The sequence below is a fragment of the Lycorma delicatula genome, chromosome 1 (genome assembly GCF_047948215.1).
Source record: "Lycorma delicatula isolate Av1 chromosome 1, ASM4794821v1, whole genome shotgun sequence".
NCBI lineage: Eukaryota > Metazoa > Arthropoda > Insecta > Hemiptera > Fulgoridae > Lycorma > Lycorma delicatula.
Window position 1 is genome coordinate 386,184,976 of NC_134455.1, and position 12,449 is coordinate 386,197,424.

General features: G+C 44.6%; 1 protein-coding gene across 2 annotated transcripts in view; it reads left to right on the forward strand.

Moving 5' to 3' along the window:
* Positions 1-370: 370 nt before the first annotated feature.
* Positions 371-12,449, forward strand: part of LOC142318461 (BTB/POZ domain-containing protein 6-like) — a 58,659-nt gene continuing 46,580 nt past the window's right edge. For both annotated transcript variants that reach the window (XR_012754923.1, XR_012754924.1), the window contains exon 1: positions 371-630. The gene's annotated coding sequence lies outside the window, so the exon portion shown is untranslated. The remainder of the gene's footprint in view (positions 631-12,449) is intronic.

A 12,449-nucleotide genomic window follows, 5' to 3' on the forward strand; every position in this document is an offset into this window, starting at 1 on the left:
AGATATTAGTACAATGTTCGACTACATAAAAAAATTACTCAACGAAAATAGATACTAAGCACAAATATTCATTTTTTTAAATTGGTTACCACAACCTTTTTCCTTTAACTGTAGTATCGATATCACCGATTTAATCTCCTTCACAGGATTAATTTCATTACATAAATGTATAAAATATATTTAAAAATAATATGAAATTTTGAATTTATACTCTTGTTATACTGCAATTCCATTACGAACTACTTCGTATCACGTGTACGTATTACAACACTTGACATGGCTACCACTTAAATAGCTGATAAGGACAATCGCAAAAATATTTAAAAGAATGTTTAAAAGTAATCTAAAAGTACTCTAAATCGTTCGAAAATGTTGTACAAGTAACTTTGTTTTTGACTTTTAAATCATTTTAATTTTACTTCTAATTCCCCTAACGCGTATTTTATACGTACTGGGTGATTTTAATTATTTAATGTTTGTTTTGTTTTAAACTATTCATTATAAGCCGACTGTTTAAAGAGAACATGCCAGATTGCAACGATACTGTATTAAAGCGATTGGCTGAAATTATGGAAACTGGAGAGGAAAGTGATATTGAATCATCGTAGGAAAGGGTGAACAACAAAGAAGGTATTGTAGAAAGTTGTAAATACGTTACTTTATAATTAATATTACCTTTGAAGATGCAGTATGTTAAGCTCACCAGCAAAAGGGCCCTGCAATATCACAGAACAAATTGTAACACCAATTATCCTGTGGAGCATGTATATAGAATAGAATATTTTTTTGCTATATTATAATCAATAATTGTTTGTTTTTTTATTTCAATATTTGTTTGTTGTGAAATATGCCGTCCGGTTGTATAAATTTCAACAAAACGTACACAGCAAATTTATTCTAAATAAAATCTACGCTGTTTTAACATGGTAAGGTTTTTTGGTCTTTTTAAAGAAAAATACTTTTTTTACATTTTGTGGCCCGGCACAAATAAAAAAAAAAAAATGTATAAGATTGAATTCAATATTTTTAGTTTGCTGCAAATATCATAACTTCTCTGCGATAACCTTATAATATCAACATACTTATTAGATTCAATAACTTTTAATTATTAGCTTTATGTTTTTCAATTCCCTTCATCCTACAAATTGTATCGTCTGCAATCTCTTATAAGATGAAATAAGTAACCACGGGTTACTTATAGCTACTACGCTGATAAAATTTCCTAGAAGACTGCTTTTGATTTTTTACAAAGCCTACTCCTAAATTGAAATAAATAATGGTTCTAAAATTGTATTTTAATTTTTAGAAATGGACTGTCAAGATCTTCCATAAAACTGGAGGTGAAAATTGTTATTCGTGACTACAAGATGTCTATTGTCACTAATCCTGTCAATTTCATTTACCAATATTATCACAATTGGTGTGTGATTATAATATATATTAAATATTTTTGTATAAAAGGAGGAGATAATTCTTAATATTATGAAATATTTAATTGTATTTTATTACTTTATTCCAGTAAAATAATTTCTGGTTTAACCGAAAAATGCATTACGGAAATCACATCCATAAAATTACAACATTCATCCATTTGTATATATTTTCCAATGGGATATTTTTGTTGTAAAATACGTATATAATCACACGAACCTCTGTAGAACTATAAACCAATCTATATTGATAATCACGTAAAAATATCCTATTTTACAGAAGCAATTTTACTGTCATAAGTATTAAGTTACGCGCGTGTGTGTGTGTGTGTGTGTGTGTGTTTTGTTAATTCACAAAACCTGCATTTTCTGCTCTTTTGTATGAAGTACACAAATAATATAAAATTAAATAATTTTCATTTACTTTTTCTAAATTGTTAAATTTTTTCATTCCTTATTTTATATATTTTTACATTTCGTCATCTTTACATATTTTTGAATTATTATATTTAATTTATTTATTATATTTATATATTAAACTATACTATTATTTTATAATTAAACGTTTATTTTTTAATCCTCTTTCTATTAAGATATTACAACCGTTAACTTAGAAACTTTGATCTTGGAGTAGTAATAAACTTACACTTTCGTAATGTATTTTATAATTGTCCGCGCGTGCGTGTGTGTTTTTTTTTTTGTAAACCATTTTGAATAAAATTTTTTTTATATCTCTAAGATAAAATTTCAATCTTCCTACTAACACGTTGTATATAATTTTATTCAGAATGTAGTTTTTAAAATCGATTAGAAAGATGTAATACTTCTACAAAAAATAAATTGATTATATTACACACATAATAACTCAACAATATTTATTATTGTGACCTCATTTCAAAATACACTATTTCACTATTTTAAAAAAATATGTTAAAAATAATGGGAGGTTTAGTAATATAAGAAATATAATATTTTACAAAACTACGGCATATTATAATAAATCATTGACAAAAATATGAAGAGTTTTTGTTTTGGAAACTTAGTCAAAGAGTAACACTCTTTTATAAAAGGAAATAAATTACTGAGTTATTCCAATTTTATTGTAGAAATAGAACGATAATGATAAATGATAATGAAAATTATAACGGAAAACCATAAAAAAGAGAAAAACAAAGATAAAAGTGAAAACATCAAACGAATTCGAAAATTTGTTTACGTATAAATTTAGAAAGTAATAATAATAATAATATTTATATTTTTTTTGCGGAGGGAGGTGGAAATGCATTTACTCACGGGGTGTCGGGCTCCCACTGACGATATTATCCAATCACCATCAGCAGACTACCGACTAAACCCCCTCCACCAACCTTCTACCAGGACTCGACCCAGAACCGTTCAACACATTTCTTCCGATGGAGTCCTCCTATATCAGCCTGAGAAGGTCGCTACCTAATTTTAAGAACTATCAGCTCACCCTTCTTGGTCCTGAGAATGCTGCCGACGAATCGGACCACACTCTGAGTACACTGAGGTGTACTCAGTGTCGTCCCGTACTCCGGGGCAATAGAAGCTGTCGGGGGACGGTGCTTTCCCTATCATATGGAGGTAAGCGCGGAAGTACCCGTGATCCGTTAAAAACTGGGTCATTTAATACTCCACCTCCCATGCCACGGCCCCGTCAACGGTCTGACCAGAGGCGTTGAGGTTTATCGTCGTCTGTTGCCGTGGTCCCAGGTCTCTTGCCATGCGAGAAACGTGCGAGTCCGTTCCTCGTTGGTGATGGTCTCCCGGTTTTCGCCTGCTTGTCGCCTCCTGTAGCGCGGCTGGCGTTACCTTGCCAAAAAAGCCATGAGTATGACGCCGGTGACCACTACTGCAGGCTCGGAAACCGTCCGATATCTGGAAGGAACTCGCAAGGTCGCGGTTCGTTGCACCTGCGCGAGCCGCTTCCGGTTTCTTTCGACTCTTTATGTTTGAGCCCGCACTTCCGCCCCGTATAACAGGATTGAATGCACTGTGAACATCAGCAATCGCCATCTGCTGGTTTTCGGTCCGCCGACGTTCGCCATGAGCCGGCTGAGAGCAGTGATGGCTCTCGCAGCTTTGTCTTCGGGTCTCCGAAGCTGAGTTTCCGATCAATCATCATATCGAGATAATTGTGGCCAGCTTGGTCTCGACAACCTCGACCCCGAACCTCAGGGTGAAGAAGGTATCGATACGCTTCTTCGTTAGAACCATGATCTCCATTTTGCTAAGGGCTAGTGACTACTTTGGCGTTTTCTCATGTGCGTTACCAAAGTTCTGTGGTCATTTTGGTTTGCTTTTCGGTGATTTGACTATCAGTTGAGTGTGTACCCTCTGATAATACCAGGCTAACTATCATCATACTACGGCTGCTGTATTGAACTAGTAGACTCGTCATTTTATTATCCTGCGGTAATCAAGGTACATATTTTTACGTTTACACGCCTCATTGTGACAATTGGGTGGGAACAAATTCTGGTCGTCAGTCCCTGTGACAAGTAAGGGGTCATTCCCTAATCCTACTTTCGTTCTTTTCAGAACGAGGGCCGTAATCTGTGGTTATTTAATAACTAATCCAGAAGCGGCTAAAAGGTATAGAGAGCGACAGAAGAATATTCAGCTCTCCAGCTGCTCGTACTCGCTGCGGGCAGTCGTTGCGTTTGCGGATTCGCCCAACTAATTGTAGGTAGACAGCGAGAATTTAGATATAGCTAGTCAGGCTAGGGAATCTCCGGCCATGAAACAGTTCACCGAGGTTAAGAAGTCCAGGCGGAAGAGGAAGTGGAAGCCTGTTCCTACGACCTCGTTGGAGGATGAGACTTCGAAGATGGATACAGGGACACCCGCCCGAGGTGAACCTAACCCTGCAATAGAGACGTTTTGCAAAGAGATGGGCAGACCTGACAGTTTTACCCCACTGGTGACGGCAGTCCAGAGCGAACTGGACTATCTAATTGGGTTTTTGGTTCTCCCCGGCAGCGTCTTCCTCGCTTGTTGGAAATCTAAGAGGCCTTTTCCGCTGTGGCGGAAGGCTATGAGAATTTGGCCTCCAAGACCGAGGAGGTTAAAGTGGTTCTGATACCGGCTCCTGATCCATCACAGCCCGGGCGCTATGCGGAGGTCGTTCGCGGCAAAAGGGAGGCCAGCCAGACCAAAAAACCAGAGGTCTTGTTTGTCAATAAGCCAGAGGGGTCAACCAAGACGAGTTCGGACCTGAAAAAGGACTTCCAGGCTGCTCTTCGTTAGAGCCGGAAGGGCCTACGAATTATAGGCACATAAGAGATCAGCAAGGGTCAATTTCTGGTCGCTGATAATAAGGAGACAGACTAAGTCATGAAGATCTCTCATGCTGTGCAGAAGCTTGAGGTCAAGGTAGACCCCAAGCTAGATCATAAGCCCTGTGTCACAATTTAAGACATCGACCGTAGTCTCTCCAACACGGAGATTCTGACCCTGATGAGGGAACCGAACACCGACTTGGACGAGCTCCGCGTTCAGAAAGGAGTGTTCGTTTGTCTTCAAAACAGAGAAGCGTGATGCCACTCGGTATCATGAGGTATTTGAATTAGGTGCCCCTCTTCCCGATAAACCCCATCAGGGCTAGGAACGGAGGCGGTATGGCGACCGGAAGCGTCACAAGGCGGGTGTCTTCCCCTACGGAGTTGGTACGGTCTCTTCCAGAAGTTCTTGTTGGAGGGTAGAATCTTTCTGGATTCGCATCCTGCCGCGTCAAGCAGTACCTTGACGTGCAGCGATGCAAATGTTGTCTCTTCGACCAGAAGGCCAAATTCTGCTAGTGTGCATTGGTTTGCGCGCATTGTGGTGAAGAGGGTCACAAGCGTGAAGATTGTCCGCAGAAAAAAGAGGCTCAGACTTACGTCAACTGTAAAAGATTGCGCAAGATTCATAGGCATACTCGTGAATAGTACGAATATGTTTGTTATAAGAGGGTAGGTGAGATTTATCAACTCTCTTGATGGTTAGGTACGGTCAGCTAAACGCCCAGGGTGCCTATGTAGTCCAAGTTGAGTTAGGTGAAGTTGTCGAAAAATGGAACGTCGATGTTGTTCTTCTACAACACCCCTATGTGGTCAAGAGTGATCTACCAGGTTTCCCCAGTTGGAGGAAGTTTTTCGTTGGTGACAGCAATTCCGCCATACTATCCAGGAAGTCTTTAGATAGTGTCATTATATGACAAGCCTCTGACACGCATCATGTCGTTGTCAAGCTTGCCGTGAATGGTCTGGACCAAGATGTTGTAAGTACAGGAATCCCACTGAACAGCATTGGGAAAGATGGGATAGACTTGATTGGCTGGTAGCGGGTCGTTCTATTATTATAGGTGTTGATGCGAATGCCAAATCACCTCCGAGGCACAGTGGGATCACGGATGATGGCGGCGAATTAATCGAAGGTTTCGTCGCGCGACATCATTTTGATGTTTTCAATGTAGCCGGCGAATTGTCTACTTTCGCCGGTGCAGTTGAGTTGCGGAGGGCCTTCTATGGTACCATAATCGATGTTACCGTGGGTAAGGATATCCCTGGTAGGATTCAGAACTGGTCAGTAGTCGATGACTGCGCGAGTGATCATCGGCTAATAGATTTTGAGTTGGTAGGCAGGCTGCTCGATGTCTATAGGGGAAACGTCTCTGTTCAGCAGGGGTGCTTTCTGCATAGGTGGGCTGATTGACCTAGGTTTTCAAATATTCTTGCGGCCAGGCCCCGAGTTTTTACTAAATGTCTGAACGAGTCTCCATTAGACGACCTGGCAGGAAATCTTTCTTCTGTGGTGGTTGAAGCCGCTAATCAGTCGATTCCCAGAGGCACGGATAGAGAGAGTGTAGTTGGATGGTGAACTCGGGACTTCACCGCGATGAAGCGGACTGTGTGCCGGCTTAGGCGAGCCGCACAGCTTGAGGGTGATTCTGATCGGCGTGCAGCCTTCCTTGCGGACTCTTGTCGAAAAAGGACGGAGTATTTTCATAAGGTTAGGTCTTCTAAGCGTAATTCCTGGCGCTCTTTTGTACAAGAGCAGAGAAACAAGACCCATGGGGTGTTGTTTATAGAGTACTTGGTCATAAGCGGAAAAATACATTTTTCTGTCGGTTCTCTCAACCCATGATGGAGTTGTTATAGACAATGATCGTGTTCTCACTCTTCTGCTGAATGATCTACTTCCAGATGACAATGAGATTGGTAAATCTCTTAAAATCGACGTGTTTGAAGGGAAGTTGTAGGTTTTCGCTCAGAAAACTTGTCTTCTGAAATTATTGAGGCTGAGGTCTGCTAAGTAATCTGTAGCCTGGCTAGAAATAAAGCCTCTCGGATATGATTTTATCACAGTGGAACTCGTTGTTCGCACTTTGTCAGTAATTCTTGGTCCCTTGACTAGGATTTTTAATCGGACGCCTTTGGCTGGTCATTTCCCAGCGTGGTGAAAACGTGGTGAGTTGAAATTAATCTTCAAAGGTGGCGACAAGAACCCCATTGTAAATTCTTCTTACTAGCCTCTGTCGCTCTTGCCTATAGTAGGTAAGGTTTTCGAGAAGGTCTTGTACCTCCGCATCAATAGTAGGTTGACTTGCAACCATATTCTGATGGACGATCAGTATGGTTTCCGCTCTGGCAAGGGCACAGAGAACGCTATTCTTAGGATAATGGATTTCGCTTCGACCAGCGAGTGCAAATATGTACTTGGCGACTATTTGGACATATCCGGGGTCTTCAATAACAATAATAACCGGAGTCTTCTGGTTACCCTCTGCCTTGTTTCAGTTGCAGCATCGTTGTTGCACGCAAAATGAGGTTGAGATCCTCTCGAGCTATTTCAGCAATAGAACCGTCGTCCTTCGTGACGGTGGCTCGGAAGTAGGAAAGACCTTGTCGAAAGGTTGTCCACAGGGCAATATTGTAGGTCTACTCGTCTGGGTTGTTGAGTTCGACTCTCTCATGGGGTTGCGGATGGCCACTGGCGGCCGCATCGTAGCTTATGCCGCCGACGATGGGTTACTGGTGGTCATGAGTAACTCGCATGCTGAGATAGAACTCACAGCGACATAGGCATGTAAGGTACTTAGGTTGTCTTCAGCATAAGATGGTTTTCAGTGGGAAGAAAACCACCATGATGCTTCTTAAAGGTTGTCTACCCGCGACCATTCACCCGCGGGTCGTGATGGATGGCCTTCCGATTATGTATGTTACCATTCAGAAATATCTGGTTGTCATCCTTGATGAGAAACTTCAATTCTGAGAGCACCTTCAATTTGTCGCAAGGAAGGCTATAAATGCCTTCTTTGGTGTTCATAGAGTCATCTATCCCGGTTGTGGGTTGAATTATCACACAATGCGTGTTATTTACAAAGGTGTTTGTGGGGCCACAATGTTGTACGCTGCGCCCATCTGGGTTCATCGTTTACGATTCCAGTGTTATGAAAATATTTTATTGCGAACCCAGCGTCTTCTGTTGTTAGTTGTCGGTGGCTACAGAACTGTCTTGAGAGAGTTAGCACCTGTGATCGCCGGCATAAAACCAATTGACATTTTAGCTACGGAATGTAGCAAGCAATATTTTTCTAAGAAGGGAGGTCTTCTTCTGGGCGTATACGAGAAATCGAAGACCAAGGTTTTGACTCTTAGCAAGTTAGGTGGAACGATTCTTACGGTCGATACACGCATAGTATTTTCCAAATGTTAGGGAACTGCGAGCAATTAGGTGGCTATCCCCCAATCGGTATACAACTCAATTCCTTTCAAAAAATGGTGCCTTTAGGAATAGTTTGGTTTGGTTGACTCCGGCTTGTGTCCGGATTGTACGGTCGATGAAACTGTGGACCATGTCCTTTATGTTTATCTACTGAACGAGGCTGAACGTATCAAAGTTGTTAAGGAATTCGAGTGAGTGGATTCCTTCTTTCATCTGTGAATCAGCTGGAAGACTCGCAGAGAATGGACTATTGTGGCTGGCTTCCTCCATTACCTTGCCCTGAGCAGGACGGCTGAAGGAGTACAGTAGAGTAGCACTCCGGGTGGCTAGGGACCGCCTGGGCAGTTTATTGGCCGGAGGTAGGCGTTTGGCATCGAGCCACGGTTAGATAGAAATTTTGGTGATTATTTTGAATGTTAGCTGTCCGCGGAACGGTGACTGCACTGCCGAGGGTACGGGTAACCATGCAGCCGTGAGGTGTAACGCCAGTTTGACGAGGGCAGTTTTACATGAGCAAACATCATTGTCGGCGGGATGGCGACTGCACTCCCGAGGCCATGGATCGCATGCAGCCGTGAGGTGTAGCAGCATCTTGACGATGGTAGAAAGCAAGTAAATATCACTTGGGACTCTGCGATGGGGTAGAATGATGGAGTATTTGGACTCTGCTGAGTAGGAGAAGGAGGTCTGTCCGCCTCTCCCTTTTAATCCAAACCGGAGTCCATAAATTAACCAAGTGAGAGGAATAAACTGAAGGTTAGTTCACTAAGGGAACTAGGAATAAATTTCTTTGTTGCAAACAACATTTTTGGTGGTAAGTTGGTTTTCATTTAACTCGAAATCTATGAGACATTTACAAGGAAGTGACTCAGTAAAAGAAGAACTAGGCGCAGGGTTTGTGCTTCCACGAACTCGGTTAGCTAGTTCAGAGGGCAACGATGTAGGACTTTCAAGATGTCCGGATGTGACCTGCAGCGAAGGCGAATGCTGAGTTTATAAAACACTGATGTAAATGTCTATTGAGGCATTTACATCAGCGGCATCTCACCTCGGGGAGGTGGTGTGGTGACTGGAAGCGTCACAAGGCGGGTGTCTTCCCCTACGTGGCTGGGATGAGGTTAGAGACAACCCATGGTCGTCCAGCCAGGCACGGACTCTTTGCATGGCTTGGTTGAGCCTCAGTTGGGTTTGCTCCACTTCGCAGTCTGTAGCAAGCAGCGCAACGTCATCAGCGTACCCAACCAAGACCGATTCTTCAGGCATCTTCAGCCTCAGCAAGCCGTCATAGACGGCGTTCCAAAGGTCGGGGCCGAGAATCGACCCCTGCGCCTCCTCTGACGTGATCGCAGTACTACGACAGCCTGCCGCGGGTCTTGTAGATGAGACCGCGGTTCCTGAGTAGCAAGGCAGCAAGACAATTGTCTTGCTGCCTAGAACAATTTGAGCAATAAATTGTAGTAAGACAATTGTTCTTGCAATAAGCTCAGCAAGCCCGTTCTATATCTCTATGGACACGTTTTTTTGTTTGCCTGTAACGGTGACCATGTGACCTGTAACGGTGACCAATAATTACGTTGCAACTTTGCAGATGTTCGGCCGCGCCAATAATATTTTTTTTTTTTTTTTTTTTAGGAGGGAGGTGGAAATGCATTTACGCACGGAGTGTCGGGCTTCCGCTGATTGTATTATCCAATCACTATCAGCAGACTACCGACTAAAACCACCCCCCTTTCTACCAGGACTCTACCCAGAACCGTTTAACGCATTACTTCCGGTCGAGTTCTCCTATACTAGCCTGATTAGGTGCTACCTAATTTTCGGGACTATCCAGGTCAATCTTTCTGGCCCTGAGAAAGTTGCCGACGAATCGGGCTACACTTTCCCAGCTGCTCAGGTGTACGAACCATCAACGCATCCACGTTGTGGGGACTCAGTGCTCCGTGATCCGCCTATATTATCCTCGATCTGCCGCCCACCGAGCACATTTGAAAAAGGTGAGCTCAGCGTCGTCCCGTACACCGGGGCAATACAGGCAGTCGGGGGACGGCGCTTTCCCTATGACATGGAGGTAAGCGCGGAAGTACCCGTGACCCGTTAAAAATTGGGTCATGTAGTACTCCACAACTCCATGCCATCGCTCCGTCCACGGTCTGACCAGAGTGATAAGTCTTGCGGTCCATGGTCCTCTGGTCTCGTGGTCCCAGGTACATGAAACGAATGCTCCAGGGCCCGGATCATATCGCTCCACCGTGCGGAGTTGAACGCGTTTTTTACGTCCAACGTAACGAGAAGGACCACACGTCGCGAAAAATGAGGGCGGTAGGAGGACGGCGACTCTGGGTTTTCTTTTCCCTTGGGAATTAGCACAAGACGCGCGGTCTTCCACCTGGCGCTAAAAGACTCAGCCATCAGATACATGTCTAGTAGAAGACGGGGCCCGCAGCGCCCCACTAGTTTGAATACCTCGGCCGGTATACCGTCGGGACCAGGAACTTTTTTGCCTTTCAACGACCGTAGGACTATTTCCAGTTCCTCCATCGAGAAGAGCGGGAAGTCGCTCCCGTCGTCTCCCGCTCGGCATGGACCGAGTGGGCCGGGAACATCTTAACGACGTGTTCCGCTTTAGCCTCGTCTAATGGAGCTGGTGACCGCAAGACCCCCAATCGCCGAGTTAGTATCTTGTAACCTAGCCCCCAAGGGTCTGCATCCACGGTCTCCGTCAGTTCTCTCCAGCAGCGTGCCTTGCTCACGTTGATGGCTCGACGGAGCCGCTTCTTTGCCGTCTTATACTCGGCTGACCTGGCGTTCGCGTCTATGCCATTCCTCGCACGTTGGGCCACCCGTCTTAGTCGAAGACACTCTCGGCGCAACCCCGCAATCTCCGGTGTCCACCAGTACACGGGTCGCTTGTGGTGCCTCGCCCCCCCCCCCCCGTGGGGCATGGAGGCATCGCATGCAGACGCGATCAGCCGCATGGTTGCAGCAACTACGGCTTCAGCGCCAGCGTCCCCCCGTTGGTGAAGTTTACAGGGGCTACCACCCCTGAGGAGATCTTTCTGTTGAATTTATTCTCGTCGATTTTGTTGACGTTATATCTTTTCAGCAGTCGTGGGGGCCCCGGGCGCTCTCGTGGTGGTGGCTACCGGTATAATTCTGGAGAATTCTCCAGTCCTGAACGAGCGTGACCAGCTCTTCGGAGGCGAGGGAAATATCAGGAATGGTTTCCAAATATCCTGGGCGGCGGAACGTCGTCGTGTTCCCTGTATTGAGAATCACGAGTCCAGTACGTGCCGTCATATCCAGAATGTATTTCCCTCTGGAGTTGGTATGCGCCATACCCCATTCTACCGCCCTGGAGTTGAAGTCCCCATCTACCACCAACTCACCAGCGGCAGCTCGTCAATTTTCCGGCGAAAGTCCGCTATCGAATCATTTGGGGTGAGGTAACAGCTAAAAATCGTCACTTCACCGGAACAGATCCAAACGAAACCCTCGCCTGCGCCGTGCCTCTGAACTTGGGTTCTGCTGCGATACGGAATCCATATCGCCATTGAGAGTCGTCACGGTCCCGGTACTGCTCGCTGATCAGCACCAAATCGGCCTCCCTGTCTCTGGCTAATTGCAGCAGCACGTCATCAGCTAGCCGGCTCCTGTTAAGGTTGGCCTGTATTATGTTCAACATTTTAACGGAGCCTTCTCTTCGCCTGCTCCAGGGCTGTCCGGAAGACCTGACACTCCCTTGTTCCAGGTGCGTGAGCTAGCTGCGAAGCGTTCACCCCTTTTTCTTGGCAGAGCATGCACCGAGGGGGGCGGAACACTCCTTAGCCTTGTGCTCCCCTAACCCGCACTTATGGCAGAGCCGGCTTCTGTCAGGCCCCTTACATCCACGAGCCAGATTCCCATACCCATGGCACCTGAAACACCGTGGGACCTGTGCCCTGGGTCTGATATTTGAGAGTACAACCAGCCAATCCTTATCATGGATTGGCTGAGTAGTCTGGAATAATAATAATAATAATGCCCTGAGGTAGATAATTCCCACGTCCGGAACACAACATCTATGTTCCACGTCCAGGGCGGCAACAGCTGTACTTCGTACATTACATATACATTTACTAACGGGGTTCCGAGTAAATTCCTCGGTTATGCTTTTTTAAGTTTGACCTGTTTCCAGCTTCAGGTCACTAAACGGACTGGATTTTTCGCCTACCTGCAGGAAATGGAATAATAAACGATTTGAAAATGGAGTCATACCACTCTTAGAGCTGGCGATGTGGCGGCCAGGGTCAA